We start from the raw sequence: 17,376 nt of genomic DNA, 5'->3' as shown, positions 1-17,376 counted from the left end.
CAATGGTTAAGTAAATCATAAAAAGAAATATTATGTAGTAACTTCAAAAAGGAGTTAGAAAGACTGGAAATTATCTATTGGAAGGAAAGCAAATCACAGAACAGCACTCTGTATATATATGTCCTTATATGCAGATTATCTAGAATGATACAAAAATAACTATCTAGGAAGGGAATTGAACTGTTTTTCCCTACTGAAATAGAAAAGTAATTTAAGTAAAGTATCAGGTCAACAAAGTCTTGCATATTCCAAAATTCTCTATACAAAATCCCTTTCCATGGAGACCATTCACCTCACTCACTAAGCAGAAAACAGTTAACAGAAGGTCTGAGACTGCTATCCTTAAACATGCCAGGTTGGCCTTTGGCTGGTGTCAGAACCTGATTTAGGGAAAACTAATCCCCACTCCCAGAACTAATAAAGAGTGGCTCACTGTGCCTAAACTGTACCCAAAAATGTGGTTTATGCTGAACACCTGCCTTCCCTCCGGGAACCTCGAATTTTAGTTATGTGGTAGGCAGAAGATGTCCACATGACAAGTCCCCAGTAACAATCCTAGGCACTGATTCTCTAACAAGCTTCCCTGCTGGGCAACATTTCACACACGTGTTGTCACAATTCCTTGCTGGAAGGAATTAAGTATGCCCGGTATGACTCCACTGGGAGAGGGTCAGCTTGAGAGCTTGAGTCTAGTTTCCTCAGACTTCACCTCATATGCCTTTTCCCTTTTATTTTGCTCTGTATCCTCTTGCTGTAATAAATCACAGCCCCAAGTACAACCTACACACACTAATCCTGCCAGTGGCCAAAACGAAATGTCTTCTGGAGGTAACGGAGACCCAATTTGTGGCTTTCTTCTCTCATATGTATAGAACCCATTTCAGACTTCTGGATTCTATCATAAAAATGATCCTGGGGGTGCCTGGGTGGCTCAGTCAGTTGAGTGTCTGCCTTCGGCTCAGGTCATGATCCCGGAGTCCTGGGATCGAGTCCCACATCAGGCTGCTCAGCGGGGAATCTACTTCTCCCTCTACCCCTCCCCTCTGCTCATGTGATCTCTCTCAAATAATAAAAATCTTTTTTTTTTTTTTTAAAGATTTTATTTATGGGCGCCTGGGTGGCTCAGTTGGTTAAGCGACTGCCTTCGGCTCAGGTCATGATCCTGGAGTCCCTGGATCGAGTCCCGCATCGGGCTCCCTGCTCGGCAGGGAGTCTGCTTCTCCCTCTCCCACTCCCCCTGCTTGTGTTCCCTCTCTCGCTGTGTCTTTCTCTGTCAAATAAATAAATAAAATCTTAAAAAAAAAAAAAAAAGATTTTATTTATTTATCTGAGACAGAGAGAATGAGAGAGACAGAGAGCACATGAGAGGGGGGAGGGTCAGAGGCTGAAGCAGGCTCCCTGCCGAGCAGCGAGCACGATGCGGGACTCGATCCCGGGACTCCAGGATCATGACCTGAGCCGAAGGCAGTCGCTTAACCAACTGAGCCACCCAGGTGCCCTCAAATAATAAAAATCTTAAAAAAAAAAAAAAAAAAGACGATCCTGGAAGCTACACAGATTGGTTTGAATATATCTTAGGGAATCAGGGAGTAGGACAGACTAGCTACATGCTCACCTAATGTTTCCTCTTCCTCACTAAATAGCTAGATTACATTTCTCAGCCTCTCTTGCATAGAAGTGGCCAAGAAACTAAGTTCTAGCCAATGAAATGTAGGCCAAAAGTGATACCAGCCACTTCCAGACCTGGTCCATAAAACCTCCTACTCTTGACCTTCTGGTTTTATCACCATCTGCCAGCTAAATGAAGAGGACTCCCTCTAGAGAAAACAAGTGCCATAAGATGGAAGGAGCCTAGGTTCCTGAATAAGGCAACCTAATGAACACTCTCAATAAAAGTTATCTGAATATAAATGTCTACTCTGTTAAGCCACTGATATCTTGGGGTTGTTTGTTACAACACTAACCTGCTTTGCCTACTAACAAAGGACAGGATCAGGTAAAAATTTTTAGAAGCTGGACTCCTGGATGGCTCAGTCGGTTAAGCATCCAACTCTTGATTTCAGCTCAGGTCATGATCTCACAGTCCTGAGATCAAGCCCCACGATGGGCTTCCCCGCTGAGCATGAAACCTGCTTAAGATTCTCTCGCTCCCTTTGCCCCTGCTCATGCTCTCTCTCAAATAAATAAATGTTTTTAAAAAATATATATTAGAGGAAAAGAGAAGTGAACCCATTAAGGAGGGAAATGCAAGGACTCTGAAACTGTGTATTCGAATAAGCAAGAGAACTGAACCAAAAGAAGAATCAAATACATTTCCACTAAGCACCTGGGTTCCGCTTACTTCTGACATGAAACAACAGAGAAGACAAAGTTTACATGGCAAGAAAGAAAATGAGGAATTCTATTTGGGACATATCTGGAGTGACACAGATGAAATCCACTGGGCAGTTGAGAATTACAGCCTGCAGAACAGCAAGGGTGAGCTGCAAATAATAGATCTGGGAGTCATCAACATTTAAAAGAAACAGCAAATGAGAACTATAGAATGAAAATAAGGGTTTTAGAATCCTAAAGAAGCTTAGCATTTTAAAGGGGGATAGAAAAAGAGGAACTCAGCATGACTGAGTGGCTCAGTGGTTAAGCGTCCACCTTTGGCTCAGGTCATGATCCCAGAGTCCTGGGATCGAACCCCCGCATCGGGCTCCCTGCTCAGCGGGAAGCCTGCTTCCCCCTCTCCCACTCCCCCTGCTTGTGCGCGAGCCCTCTCTCTCTCTCTCGGTCAAATAAATAAATCTTAAAATAGTAAAAATAAAATAAATTAAAAAAAAATCTTAAAAGGAGAGAGAGAAACACAAGAAGCGAAATGAAGAGTAGCCAGAGTGATAGAAGAAACTTAGAATGCATATTATCAGAAGCCAAGCAGAGTCCTCTACTTAGTGGTAATAAGTAAAACCTACAAACAGATAGCATCCCCAAAGAGAGCTCCAAGGACGATTCTTTGACAAATGTCCTTGTGGCAGGCAGCCTCTAAAATAACCCAACAGGGGTGCCGGGGTGGCTCAGTCGTTAAGCATCTGCCTTCAGCTCGGGTCATGGTCCCGGGGTCCTGGGATCGGGCCCCACACCAGGCTCTCTGCTCTGTGGGAAGCCTGCTTCTCCCTCTCCCACTCCCCCTGCTTGTGCTCCCTCTCTTGCTGTCTCTCTGTCAAATAAATAAAATCTTTAAAAAAAAATAAAAAAAATAAAAATAAAATAAAATAAAATAACCCAACAATCCCTGCCTAATAAGTCTGTCCTTACGTATCCCCTCCCCTTATGAATGGGATGGACCGTAAATGTGGCTTCAAAAGAAGAAAACCGTCACTTCCAAGATTAAATTACAAAAAGACTGACTTCCGCCTTGTTCGCCTCTCTCTGAGCATGTGCTCCAAGACAAGTGAGCTGCCATGCTGAGTAGCCCTATGGAGAAGGCAAATGTGGCAAGCAACAGATGTCTCCCAACCAACAGTCAGCAAGGACTCGAAGCATGCCAAATGCCAGGTGAGTGAGCTTGTAAGAACTCTCCACCCTTCAGCCTCGAGATGACTTCAGCCTGTGGATACCTGCATTGCAACTCTGTGAAAGACACTGAGTCAAGAGCAATTAGCCAAGCTGTGTCTGTGAAACAAAAAACAAGAAAGTTTTAAATGGCTGAATTTTGGGGTACTTTGCTATGCCATAACCAATAATTAATACATCCATACTCCATGAAAACCATGGGGGAGGTATTTTAAAATGTATAGTTGTCGGGGCGCCTGGGTGGCTCAGTCAGTTACACATCTGACTCTTGATTTGCCTCAGGTCATGATCTCAGGGGTTGTGGGATCAAGCCCTGTGATGAGCTCCCCACTGAGCAGGGAGTCTTTTTGAGATTCCTTCTCCCCTTCTCCTGCTGTCCCTCCCCGCCCCCCCCCCCGCTTGCTCTCTCTCAAAAATAAAAATAAGTATTTTTAAAAATAAAGGTATAGTTGGCAGTGTACCAAAAGTATACAGGAATTATAAATTATCAGAATTAGCAACTAAGTGATCATTGATAACCTTCAAAAGAGGGAAGTTAGTGGTTACCAGGAGGCAGGCCAAGACTCCTCCATAAGTGGATAATGCATGAGGTAATAAGACCAGGGTCTAGCCCAAACCCCAGCCCCTCCAAAATCTCCCAAACCACTTCAGATCATCTACAGGCTAATCTACTAATCTACCTCTCTTCCCCTTTAGTATGTCTGATGCACTGTAAAATTTAATCACATGCTCACTATTGTTTCCTGTGTATCATCCTTTACATCAGCTCCCAGAGACATGCCTTAGGCTTATTCCACAGCTCTTCCTCACCATCACTGCCAAGCAGCTTTGAGGGCACTGAAAACATTCCAGAACTCTGACAACTCCATTATCATATCAATTTCTAATTCCCTAAAATACAATTTGACTAGACAGAACCAAAAAAATGTAGCCAAAGTTTGGGAAAGTTCTTCCACCTTCATCACCCTCCATTAAATGGAGATAATTTTCCATAATCTCATTTCAGGTTAGTCTTTTTTTTTTTTTTTTTTTTTGAAGTAGGCTCCATGCCATGTCCAGCATACAGCCGAACGCAGAGCTTGAACTCACGACCTGGAGAGATCAAGACCTGAGCTGAGATCAAGTCAGATGCTTAACCGACTGAGTCATCCAGGCGCCACATAGATTGGTTAGTCTTTAAGTACAGAAGCATCTCTACTTATGTGTCACTAAGAAAGTTTACTGGACAGTACTCTTCTTAGAACATGATACATCCAATTTCAGAGATGTTAAAATGTTGACAATGTTTTAGAATCAGTGAAATAAGCTATTTCTTCTCTTCACGTAGTCACCTCACTTGTGACACTGTAAAATTAAATTTTAAGTAATTTGTGATTTACACCAATAGTAATTGGCTCTAAAGTAAATAATCCTGAAAACAAATCTTCCTCAAGAGGTTATTTACTGGAATAAACTGGAGGGCCATGTAATCTCCAAAAGCGTTCTAAAATGTGTAAGAGTGGAAGAGCCACTGGCACTTAATGAAAACTGGAGATGAAATAACCAAAGGACAGCACCACCAACAAAGAACTATCCTGCCCAAACACCAATAGTGCCCTTGCTGAGAAAATGGCTTTTGCATCTATTTTCTGTAGGGTGAGCCCTAGATGTGAACACCTCAAGTCTAGCTTTCCACAAAGTTAACACAAAGCCAAGCACAACTTAAATTCATCAGATAGTAAGAAATAGTATATGACTTATGTGAAGTGGCTACCACAGCCTATTACAGGAACAGTTTATGCACTTTTATTATACATATTAACCCAATCAAATATTTACTGAGTATTCACCATGTGTCAGGTATTTGAAATACATCAGTGAACAGACATACATATATTCCTGCATTCCCACTGGAGGTGAGAAATATAATCATAAATAATGAAATGGGGCACCTGGCTGGCTCAGTCAGTAGAGCATGTGACTCTTAATCTCAGGATTGTGAGTTCGAGCCCCACATTGGGGAGGAGAAATTACTTTAAAAAATGAAATATAAAAATATATATATGAAACATATAGGAAATGCTAAGTACTATAGAAAAAGAAAACACCAAGGTAAAGTGAACCAAAAAATAGGGAGACTGAAGGGTTGCAATTAGTGTGGTGGTCAGAGTGAGCCTTATTGAGAAAGAAGTCTTTTTTGGTTTTTTTAAGATTTTATTTATTTGATAGAGAGAGACACAGCAATAGGGAACACAAGCAGGGGGAGTGGGAGAGGGAGAAGCAGGCCTCCCACAGAGCGGGGATTGCAACACAGGGCTTGACTCCAGGACCCTGAGATCATGACCCAAGCTAAAGGCAGACGCTTAATGACTGAGTCACCCAGGCGCCCCCAAAGTCTTTTTTTTTTTTTTTTTTTTTTTAGATTTTGTTTATTTATTTGACAGAGAGAGAGCCGGAAAGCACAAGCAGGGGGAGCGGCATGGGGAGAGGAAGAAGCAGGATCCCCGATGAGCAGGGAGTCCAATGTGGGACTCAATCCCAGGACCCTGGGATCATGACCTGAGCTGAAGTCAGTCACTTAACCAAATGAGCCACCCAGGAACCCCAAGAACGAAGTCTTGAGGAGACCTGAAGGAGTTGAGGGGTTTAGCTATGCACACATCTGAGAGAAAATGTTCTAGGCAAAAGGATTGGTCAGTTGGTGCAAAAGCTTCCTAAGAGAGTGCACAGCATGTGTAAGGCAAAGCAAGAAGGCCAAAGGTACTTAAAGGAAACCTATTGGGGGGAGTGGGGGTAAGGAGAGTATGTTGGGGAAAAGGAGGAATACATGAGGAGGTATAGGGCAGAGTTAAATCCTGTAGGTAATGAAAGGACTCTGGCTTTTACTAAAAACAAATGGCGAACCAACAGGTGGTTTTGAACAGGAAGACATGATAGGACTTTCAAAACCTAAAAATCACTTTAGATGAACTGAGAACAAACTATAGGGGACCAAGAGTAGAAGCAAAGTAGGTAATAATAGCACATTACGAGAGAATTAGTCACTGAAACCCAAACACAGAAGATCTCTACAAAGCTTTATACAAATATTCCAAAACTGGGGCACCTGGGTGGCTCAGTTGTTAGGCGTCTGCCTTCGGCTCGCAATCCCAGGGTCCTGGGGTTGAGTCCCGCATCGGGCTCCCTGCTTGGCAGGGAGCCTGCTTCTCCCTCTCCCACTCCCCCTGCTTGTGTTCCTGCTCTCACTGTCTCTCTCTGTCAAATAAATAAAATCTTAAAATTTATATAAATATATATTCCAGAACTAACTTAGTATATTAAGGTATCGTACTAATGTTTTGTGGTTGCCAGAAAACTTAAGGGCTTAATGACTGGGCATGACCAAATACTTTCATATAATTTCTACATTTTACATTTGGACAGACAACCTCAACGTCTGCAATATTTGGCATATTTATCCGTTTGAAAGGGAAGAGGAATTTTTTTTTAAGATTTTATTTTTATTATTTATTTAGAGAGAGAGGCAGAGAGGCAGAGTGTGTTGGGGAGAGGGAGACAGAGAATCTTTTTTTTTTTTTAATATTTTATTTATTTATTTGATAGAGAGACAGATAGTGACAGAGAGAGCACAAGCAGGGAGGAGAGGGAGAAGCAGGCTTCCCGCTGAGCAGGGAGCCCGATGCGGGGAAGAATCTTAAGCAGGCTCCATCCAGTGCAGAGCCTGGAGGCAGGGCTCCATCTCACAACCCTGAGATGACCTGAGGGGAAATCAAGAGTCGATAGCTTAAATGACTGAGCCATCCAGGCTCCCGACATTTTATTTTTAAGCAATCTCTACACCCAACATGGGGCTCAAGGCTACAACCCCAAGATCAAGAGTTGCAAGCTCAGGGCGCCTGGGTGGCTCAGTCAGTTAAGTGTCTGCCTTCAGCTCAGGTCATGATCCCAGGGCCCTGGGATAGAGCCCCGAGTTGGGCTCCCTGCTCAGTGGGGAGTCTGCTTCTCCCTCTCCTCCCAGCTCCTGCTCTCTCTCACTGTCTGTCTCTGTCTCTCTCTGGCGCGTGCGGGCTCTCAAATAAATAAATAAAAGAATTTTTTTTTTTAAGATTTTATTTATTTGAGAGAAGAGAATGAGAAAGAGAGAGAGAGCACATGAGAGGGGGGAGGGTCAGAGGGAGAAGCAGACTCCCTACTGAGCAGGAAGCCTGATGCAGGACTCGATCCCAGGACTCCAGGATCATGACCTGAGCCGAAGGCAGTCGCTTAACCAACTGAGCCACTCAGGCACCCTAAATAAAAGAATTTAAAAAAAAATAGTTGAAAGCTCTACCAACTAAGCCAGTGAGCCAGCCAGGTGCCTCCCTTTTTTTAAACACTATTTGATTCTTGGGGTGCCTGGGTGGCTCAGTCGTTAAGCCTCTGCCTTCGGCTCAGGTCATGATCCCAGGGTCCTGGGATGGAGCCCCACATGGGGCTCCCTCCTCCGCGGGAAGCCTGCTTCTGCCTCTCCCACTCCTCCTGCTTATGTTCCCTCTCTCGCTGTCTCTCTCTCTCTCTTTGTGAAATAAATATATAAATAGTAATTTAAAAAACAGTATTTGATTTTTTAAATATATATATATTTTTTTAAGATTTTATTTATTCGACAGAGTGAGAGAGGGAACACAAGCAGGGGGAGTGGGAGAGAGAGAAGCAGGCTTCCCGCGGAGCAGGGAGCCCCATGCGGGGCTCGATCCCAGGACCCTGGGATCATGACCTGAGCCGAAGGCAGACGCTTAACGACTGAGCCACCCAGGCACCCCTATTATATATATATATTTTAAGTAATCTCTACACCCAATGTGGGGCTCACACTCATGACTCCAAGATCAAGAGCCACAGACTCTACCAATTGAGCCAGCCAGTCACCCTAGGGAAAGGGAATAGTCATGAATAGATATTCATGCCATAATAGTGGGTATATACATGGTAGGCTTAACTCTCTATTACCCAAACTAAAGAGTGCAAACAAGTGGGAATAATCCAATCATGAACGTCCCAAAATTATGTATTACTGAGCTTAGAAAAGCCTAGTATAAAACTTGCTGACAAGGGTTAAGGAAATATTCAAAGGCATAATGGTCAATAAGTAGTAAATAGGTTTGAAATGAGATAATAATTGAAGCAAGAGCTAAACTGCTTCCTAACCACGCCACTTTAAATAAGCAATTTTAGGGCACCTGGGTGTCTCAGTGGTTAAGCGTCTGCCTTCGGCTCAGGTCACGATCCCAGGGTCCTGGGATCGAGTCCCGCATCGGGCTTCCTGCTCCGCAGGGGGCCTGTTTCTCCCTCTCCCACTCCCCCTGCTTGTGTTCCCCCTCTCGCTGTCTCGCTCTGTCAAATAAATAAATAAAATCTTTTTTTTTTAAGATTTTATTTATTTGACACAGAGAGAGAAAGCACAAGTAGGCAGAGCAGCAGGTAGAGAGAGAGGGAGAAGCAGGCTCCCCTGAGCAGGGAGCCGGACATGGGGCTCGATCCCAGGACCCAGGGATCATGACCTGAGCCGAAGGCAGACGCCCAACCATCTGAGCCACCCAGGCACCCCTAAATAAATAAAATCTTTTAAAAAATTTAAAAAATTAAAAATAAATAAATAAGCAATTTTACTGGATTCAATAGACTCTTAATACTGTTGAAGAACATTTAATAGCCTTTTCTGGATACTTCAGAATTTTCAAGATTTAATCCAATCCATACATCAGCACAGTATGACATAGTGCTAGCAAATAAATCCCTGTTTTTTTTTTAAGTTAAGCTCCACACCCAACGTGGGGCTTGAACTCATGACCCCGAGACCAAGAGACCCATACTCTACAGATTGAGCCTACCAAGAACCCCAATAAACCCCTATTTAAAAAAAAAAAGTAAGAAAGTGAACCAGAAAAGTATGTCTACTCCAAAATCAGAAAAGAATCAAGGTCTTGATCTGGAATCAACTGAATATTCAGAAGCATCTTCCCAGTGGTAATTACAAAATTATAAAGCTGCATAGTATAAATATGCTTGACTACTAAAAGATAATGGAGTATCCTTCTTCAAGCTACTTTAAAAATATAACTACACCAGGGCTGCCTGAGTGGCTCAGGGGTTGCATATCCGAATGCTGGTTTTGGCTCAGGTTGTGATCTCATGGATGGTGAGATTGGGCTGGAGCTGGGCTCTCTGCTTGGGGAGTCTACTTGGAATTGTCTCTCTCCCTCTCCCTCTGCCCCCCCCCTTTAAACACTTACACACACTTTCACTCTCAAATAAATCTTAAAAATATATATTAGGGGCGCCTGGGTGGCTCAGTCGTTAAGCATCTGCCTTCAGCTCAGGTCATGATCTCAGGGTCCTGGGGATCAAGCCCTGTATCAGGCGCCCTGCTTGAAGGGAAGCCTGCTTCTCCCTCTCCCACCCACCCTGCTTGTGTTTCCTCTCTCACTGTGTCTCTCTCTGTCAAATAAATAAATAAAATCTTTAAAATATATATGTATAAAATACACACATATTAAATATGTGTAACATTATATATATATACATATATATATATATATATAAAACTACACCAAGAGAAAACTTATTCCTATCTGTCAGTATTCAATTTACAGTGCTCAAGAACATTTTAAAACCTTAGTCCCAGGGGCGCCTGGGTGGCTCAGATGGTTAAGCATCTGCCTTCGGCTGGGGTCATGATCCCAGGGTCTTGGGATCGAGTCCCGCGCATCAGGCTCCCTGCTCGCGGGAAGCCTGCTTCACCCTCTCCCACTCCCCCTGCTTACGTTCCCTCTCTCACTGTGTCTCTGTCAAATAAATAAATAAAATCTTAAAAAAAAAAAAAACCTAAGTCCCTCCCCATCCTTTGGAGGTCTTAAAAGAAGTACAAGTTAATTTATACTGAGGTTAAATAATGACCATTCACAATAACTATATAGAACAGGAAAGACCACCTTTTTGTCAGTTTAGAGTTTTGTATTTTCACAGTGAAGAGAAGAAACATTCAAATCTCGTGTCTCATCCTACAAAAAAATTGCTGAGGAAAAAAATCTGTATTTGGTCACAACTAAGAAAATCTTATCCAAATAAACATTGGCGGTATCTCACAATATATCCAGATCAAGTCGTTAAATTATACATATGAAACTTATACAGTGCTGTGCATCAATTATGTCAATAAAACGGGGGAGGGGCGCCTGGGTGGCTCAGTTGTTAGGCATCTGCATTCGGCTCAGCTCATGATCCCTGGGTCCTGGGATCGAGCCCCGCATCGGGCTCCCTGCTTGGCGGGAAGCCTGCTTCTCCCTCTCCCACTCCCCCTGCTTGTGTTCCCTCTCTCGCTGTCTCTCCCTCTCTGTCAAATAAATAAATAAATAATCTTTATAAAAATAAAACTGGGGAAAACACACATTAGGAGTAAAGAAAAAATCTCCCTAGGTAATTAATTACCTAAGAAACAGTTTAATTCTGGGGCGCCTGGGTGGCTCAGTCGTTAAGCGTCTGCCTTCGGCTCAGGTCATGATCCCAGTGTCCTGGGATCGAGCCCCACATCCGGCTCCCTGCTCCGCGGGAAGCCTGCTTCTCCCTCTCCCACTCCCCCTGCTTGTGTTCCCTGTCTCACTGTGTCTCTGTCAAATAAATAAATAAAATCTTAAAAAAAAAGAAAGAAAGAAAGAAACAGTTTAATTCTGTAGAATTTTTTTTTTTTTTTTTAAGCAGAGCTTGAATTCATGACCCTGAGATCAAAAGTCTTGGAGCACCTGGGTGGCTTAGTCAGTTGAACATCCAACTCTTGATTTCAGCTCAGGTCATGATCTCAGGGTCATGAGATCAAACCCCTCATTGAGCTCCGCACTCAGCGAGGAGTCTGCTTCTCGTTCCCTTGCTTGCATGTGTTCTAATAAATAAATCTTTAAAAAAGGGGGGGGGGGGGGCCGCGTGGGTGGCGCGGCGTTTAGCGTCTGCCCTCGGCTCAGGTCATGATCCCAGAGGCCTGGGATCGAGCCCCGCACTGGGCTCCCTGCCCCGCGGGGAGTCTGCTTCTCCCTCTCTCACTCCCCCTGCTTGTGTTCCCTCTCTCGCTCGCTCTCTGTCGAATAAATAAATAAAATCTTAAAAAAAAAAAAAGGATCGGACACTTAACTGACCTAGCTACCAGACACCCCAATGCTCTTTTTTTGATGAATTCATACATCTTTCTTTTCCTTGTATTGAAGTCAAGCAGAATGTGGAAAGACAGAATGAACATTACGCTATAGTAGGAAAACCTGGTCTGTCTGACCTTAAACTAAGAAAGTCACCTTACTTTCCTTGGCTTCAATTTCCTCAAGGATGATACCATAATTCGGTATGACTAGCTTTCAAAGTTTAACCATCTAAAAGATGTCAACAGAATTATAAGTATATAGTTCCAAGAAAAACACTATAAATCTACCCAAGTGTAACAAGAAGCATTATTCAATTACAATTCAGGGCAATAACATGTTTGGGGGGGAGGGGGAAGGGAAGATTACCCACTATAAAATGAGGCAGAAAACTTACAAGGCAAAACAGTATATGCTATAGGTAAGTGAAACTGCCCAAGAGGTATGTAAGAAATCAATTTTGCTTAGGAAAATCAGGGCAGAGATTTGTACAGACACATTTGAGTCTGAATGATAGATGTTTTAGTAGACACAAACAATGACATTCCAGATAAAAGGGGCAAAGATGTATTCAGGAACCACTGTGTAACAGTCCCATATGAGGCCACAGGTAGGGAGGGATCAACACTTACACAGCTCCAGGCAAGGGATTTAAAGGACTTTTGAGCAGAGGATCGCTATTTTCAAACCAGTGATTTAGGAGGCAACTGGGCAGTAAAGAATTAACTAAACTCCTGGAATTACACTGGGAATGTAGATTAGTTAGAAAGCTATTGCAAAGGGGTGCCTGGGTGTTTCAGGTGAGTGCCAACTCTTGATTTCAGTTCAGGTCATGACCTAAGGGTCTGGGACTGAGCCCTGCGTTGGGCTCCATGCTCAGCACGAAAGTCTTGGGATTCTCTCTCTCCCTCTGCTCCCCCCCACCCCCGCTCACTCATGCACTCTCTCTCTCTAAAATAAACTCTTTAAAAAGAAAGCAAGCAAGAAAGCAAGGAAAGAAAGCCAGCTACTGCAAAAAAAGGCAAGGGGGGGCACCTGGTTGGCTCAGTAAGTAGAGCATGGGACTCTTGTTCTTGGCATCATGAGTTCAAGCCCAAGTTGGGGATAGAGAAATAGAAAGGAAGAAAGAAAGGGTCTGAAACAAAGGGTTATCTATTCTTATGATTAGTCTACATTAAAATTTAAAACTAACATGCATTTCAAAACTATGAGTTATAAATCCAAGGTGACAAACTTTCAAACTAATTATCTGAAATGGATGCTGAGCTCTTAATGAAGATTAAGAGATGATGTCTTTCGAAATATGCCTTCATTCCCTTTTATATTTTATATAATCAGTACCCCCCCACACACACACACCTCTCCTGCAGACAGTTTAACATCTCAGTCCACATTTTAGGAATTTCCTCCTAACAACTGTTAACAAAATTAACCAAAACATTTTATACTGGAGGTTTATGCTGAGCTTTCCAACACTAAAGACAGAAAGGCATTTCTTAAATCTACACTCTACACTTCTAAAGTCTGCATTTCCTTCAAATCTCAACACAGGGTTTCAGATTAAGTCTACACCTCTAATTACTGAATTCTTAAAGGTGCTTTTTTTTTTTTTTTTAAGATTTTATTTGTCAGAGAGAGGGAGAGAGTACAAGCAGGGAGAGCATCAGGCAGAGGGAGAAGAGGGCTCCTCGCTGAGCAAGGAGCCGCATGTGGGACTCGATGACCTGAGCGGAAGGCAGACACTTAACCAACTGAGCCACCCAGGCATCTCTTTTCAATGAACAATTTGTTTTATTTGCTTTGGTACATTCTTACATTAAAATAATCTATCGCATAAAGGTTTTGAGTCCATTTTAGCTTTGAAACATGCTTCGTAAAAATTGTGAGCAAACAGAAAAGGAACTGTAGGATTTTTCTATATATAAGGTCTTAAAATAAAGCTCAGTGGGATACCATTTTGAAATGTCCCAGCAGCAAGTTCAGTTTGGTCAGGGGGCCATTTAAAAAGTGCTTCAGTACGGGCGCCTGGGTGGCTCAGTCGTTAAGAGTCTGCCTTCAGCTCCAGTCATGATCCCAGGGTCCTGGGATCGAGCCCCGCATCGGGCTCCCTGCTCCGCGGGAAGCCTGCTTCTCCCTCTCCCACTCCCCCTGCTTGTGTTCCCTCTCTCACTGTGTCTGTCAAATAAATAAAATATTTTTTTTAAAAAGTGCTTCAGCTAATATTTTTAAGTGACTTGAAAGTTAGTTTTGTACTTTAATAAAGGATACCCAGTTCGTAAAATACAGCATTTCAAAATGGCAGGCTATTATTTTTGGTCATTCCAGAAGCATAGACATCTTACCAAAAATTAGCGTCTTAAAGAACGTGTGAGCATTCAATTAGTATTATGGACAAATTCCCTTCCATGGCATTGAATGCCAAAGATTTGTTACCTCATAGAATGAAATAAAAATTCAAGTTTATCAACTTAGGCAGGTTAAAAAGCTTTTCATAGCTACATATCAGAATCTAACCAAAACATGTTTAGAAAAAGCAACATGCGAGAATAATGAGCTTAGTCTTGAAGCAATGTCTTGAAGAGACAGCAAGCATTTCCCCTCCTGCCTTCACACAGTTGTTTTTTTTTTTAAAGATTTTATTTATTTATTTGACAGAGACAGAGATACTGAGAGCAGGAACACAAGCAGGGGGAGTGGGAGAGGGAGAAGCAGGCTTCCCGCAGAGCAGGGAGCCCGACGTGGGACTCGATCCCAGGACCCTGAGATCATGACCTGAGCCGAAGGCAGACGCTTAACCATCTGAGCCACCCAGGCGCCCCACAGTAGTTTGTTTTTAAATGACATAACCCAAAATTAGAAGAATGTCACAGTACTTAGCCTGACAAGATTCCATGCTGAAGAGACCGGGATTTAAACAAGCCCAGTAGAAATTTAGAGACTAGAGAAAAAAAAAAAAATTAGCCAGAAACTAACCCATCTGAGTTAGAAACCAAGTGCATTTCAGTTCAGTTCCACCAGGATGCCACAAAACCCTGCCTTAAAACTTCTAAGATTACATACAATCTTAGGCAAGAAAGGGAAATGCTTTCAGTTATTAATGGTCAAGTCTTTGTGCCTTGATTCTAGAGTTAAGTTTCCAATGAAGGACTTGGGACCCATACTTGTTGAAAAGGGACCGACCCAGGGTGCCTGAGTGGCTCAGTCGTTAACGCATCTGCTTGTGTACCCTCTCTCGCTGTGTCTTCCAAAAAAAAAAAAAAAGGAAACGGGACCAACCCTCTCAACTCTCAACAGGTTTTATCAACATGCTACCATTTCAGTCAAGGTACAACTAGATGCCTAAAACTTTATGTATCATCAGCTCATTTTCTCTGTAGACAAGGTAACAATCTGCAGTGCCCTAAAACAAGACTATTTAAACTGTTACCATATATCTTATTAATAGCTAAAATACTATGCTGCCCAGCTTTAAAAGGGTAAGAATGTCAACCTGAGCCACAGATTACTAACATATTATACCCAAATACCTCAACAAAAACACGTTTGTTCTTAATCTGTTTGACCTGCTTTCTAATTTTTTATTTGTCCTCCCTTTTTTTCGTCTATGTATCCCTATTCCTATCAAACGGATTGTCATGAGGGCAATAGTCAGAATTTTTCCCCCCAAAATACTCAATTATATTTACTCAAATTATTGGCTGTTAAAATAATCCCCCAGGGCAATAAAATGATAGAGAAATAACGAGAGAAATTAAGTATCATTACTCAGCTTAGAGGAAGAAAACAGACTTTTTATTAGAGTCCTAAGAAATGTGACATTTGATTGGGTGGTTATCAGGGGAAAAGTTTACTTCTCAAAGTGTATTTTAAACACAGCATTTCCAAACCCACCGATATCAGGCATTTCCTTTTTCTTTTTAAACTACAAATCGTACTCCTAGCGTGGGTAGTTATCTGTATGAGGCTAGTTGGGTGAATTCTGCAAAGGAACTGGTACCGAGTAAGAGTACTTGGTTTGGCCTTAAGCAACCCCCCTGCCCGACCTGTAGGAAGGGAATCTCTCCCCACATCGAGGCCTACAAACGTTCGGCTCACTAGGGGGGACACTTCCCACGGGAGAGCAGAACCGCCACTGCAGCTCAGACAGCGGCACAACCGGGTGAGGGCCGACTTCGGAGAAAGTCTGAGCGCCCCAGCGCGCGAGTGGAACAAAACCTGTGGCAAGAAGTAATGAGGAAGTGCTGGCTCCCGCTCGCCCCTCCCACCGGCGGACACCCGAAACACCGGGGGTTTGACAATGTGCCGGGGGCAGAGGGAGGGGGACTGCCAGCCCCGGGTCGACCAGAAAGAACCAGGAGCCCGCAACTACTCCAAACACGGACCCTCGCCTCTGGAACTAGGCCTCGGGGGCCGAAGCCCACTGCACCCATCCGGAAGCCCGGAGAGAAACGGGCAGTTGAGCAGCTCGTGGGGTCTGAGGAGGGTGCAGCCCGCGCGAAGCGAGGCCCAGTCGCCCGAATTGCCGCCGCCGCCGCCCTCAGAGCCGCCAGGCCCGGGCCGGAGACCACCCCTGGTCTCACCCCGCGCTCTGCCCTCCGCCCCGTGAAGCCTTCGCCCCGACCTCTACTCTGAAGAGTCCAAAGACTCCGCGAGCCGTGGGAAGAGTCCGCCCTCTCCCGCCTCGCCACTTCCCTGTCCCGACTGCCCCTCACTCCGCGGAGCTCCGGGAAACGCTCCCAATGGCCCCTGGACCACCCCCGTTCCTTCGTCCACCGGCACTCGCGTTCCGTAGCTGACACCGCCAGCCGGCCCCAGCCACCGACCCCGGCCCACCTCACCTCCGGCGGTTCCGGCAGCGCTGGACACAGGAAACTCCTGAGTCCCCGACTCCGGCTCTCCTCGACCCCCTCTTCGGTTAACTCCGCTTGTTTCTCTACAAAATGGCGCCGGAGGTCGCGCGCTCACGTCGCGGCCTTTCCCCTCCCCGTTCCCATTTCATCATTCGCTGCCCGCCCGAGGAGGGATGGCCCCAGCACCAGCCAATGACCGTACGCAGCCCGTGGCTCCCGCCCAATCACCGGCAGGTGCCCGCGGATTTAAACCAATCACACACTACCACTCGCAGAAGTCAAGGAAGAAACCAGGCTCCTGCTAGCAACTACCAATCCGGACTCCTACTTCGCGGGCTTTGGCCAATTGCCGCTCGCCCGTCCCTGGGGACTGGAGTCGGAGCCCTCGCGCCTGCGCTCGAGAGGAAGACCAATGGGGAGACGCAGATAACTTCGATTTGAGGCTTCACAGACTTCCCACCTGCCCTCGAGGTCTTCGACCAATAGGGGCCTGGCATTGCCTCTGAGAAACAACAAATAAGGGAGGGGGCCCATAAACCCTCGCCACCCTGCGCGGGAACTACTTTAGGTGAGAGTAAGGTACTTTCCCCGACTCTTCTTCCTCTTTGGAAATGTTAAGTCCGGTACACAGCGGGGCTGCATTCCCTTCCCCTCGCGTCCCTTTGGCGGACTGTAACTAGAGTAGGGGCGCTTTGCGTTCTGGGATGTGTAGTCGTCCCTCATCCCCGCGCCCCATTCCTGGCGCTAAAGTATCGCGTCTTCTTCCGTCATTGACTACGTCCTAAGAGAGCAGTGCATGCTGGGGAATGTAGTCTCCTACTTGTCCT

The 17,376-nt window shown here is 44.5% G+C and overlaps 1 protein-coding gene across 6 annotated transcripts in view; it reads right to left on the bottom strand.

The window, feature by feature from the left end:
- Positions 1 to 16,686, bottom strand: part of CNOT1 (CCR4-NOT transcription complex subunit 1) — a 108,169-nt gene extending 91,483 nt beyond the window's left edge. For 5 of the 6 annotated variants that reach the window (XM_035025069.1, XM_035025072.1, XM_035025074.1 and 2 more), the window contains exon 1: positions 16,538 to 16,685. The gene's annotated coding sequence lies outside the window, so the exon portion shown is untranslated. Of the gene's footprint in view, positions 1 to 16,537 lie in introns of all 6 variants that reach the window. The other variant, XM_035025071.1, reaches the window with a different exon arrangement.
- Between the last annotated feature and the right edge of the window lie 690 nt (positions 16,687 to 17,376).

Source organism: Mirounga leonina, unplaced genomic scaffold, assembly GCF_011800145.1.
Source record: "Mirounga leonina isolate KUSES-001 unplaced genomic scaffold, KU_Mleo_1.0 Mir_180, whole genome shotgun sequence".
NCBI lineage: Eukaryota > Metazoa > Chordata > Mammalia > Carnivora > Phocidae > Mirounga > Mirounga leonina.
This window is presented reverse-complemented; position numbering and strand designations above follow the sequence as displayed.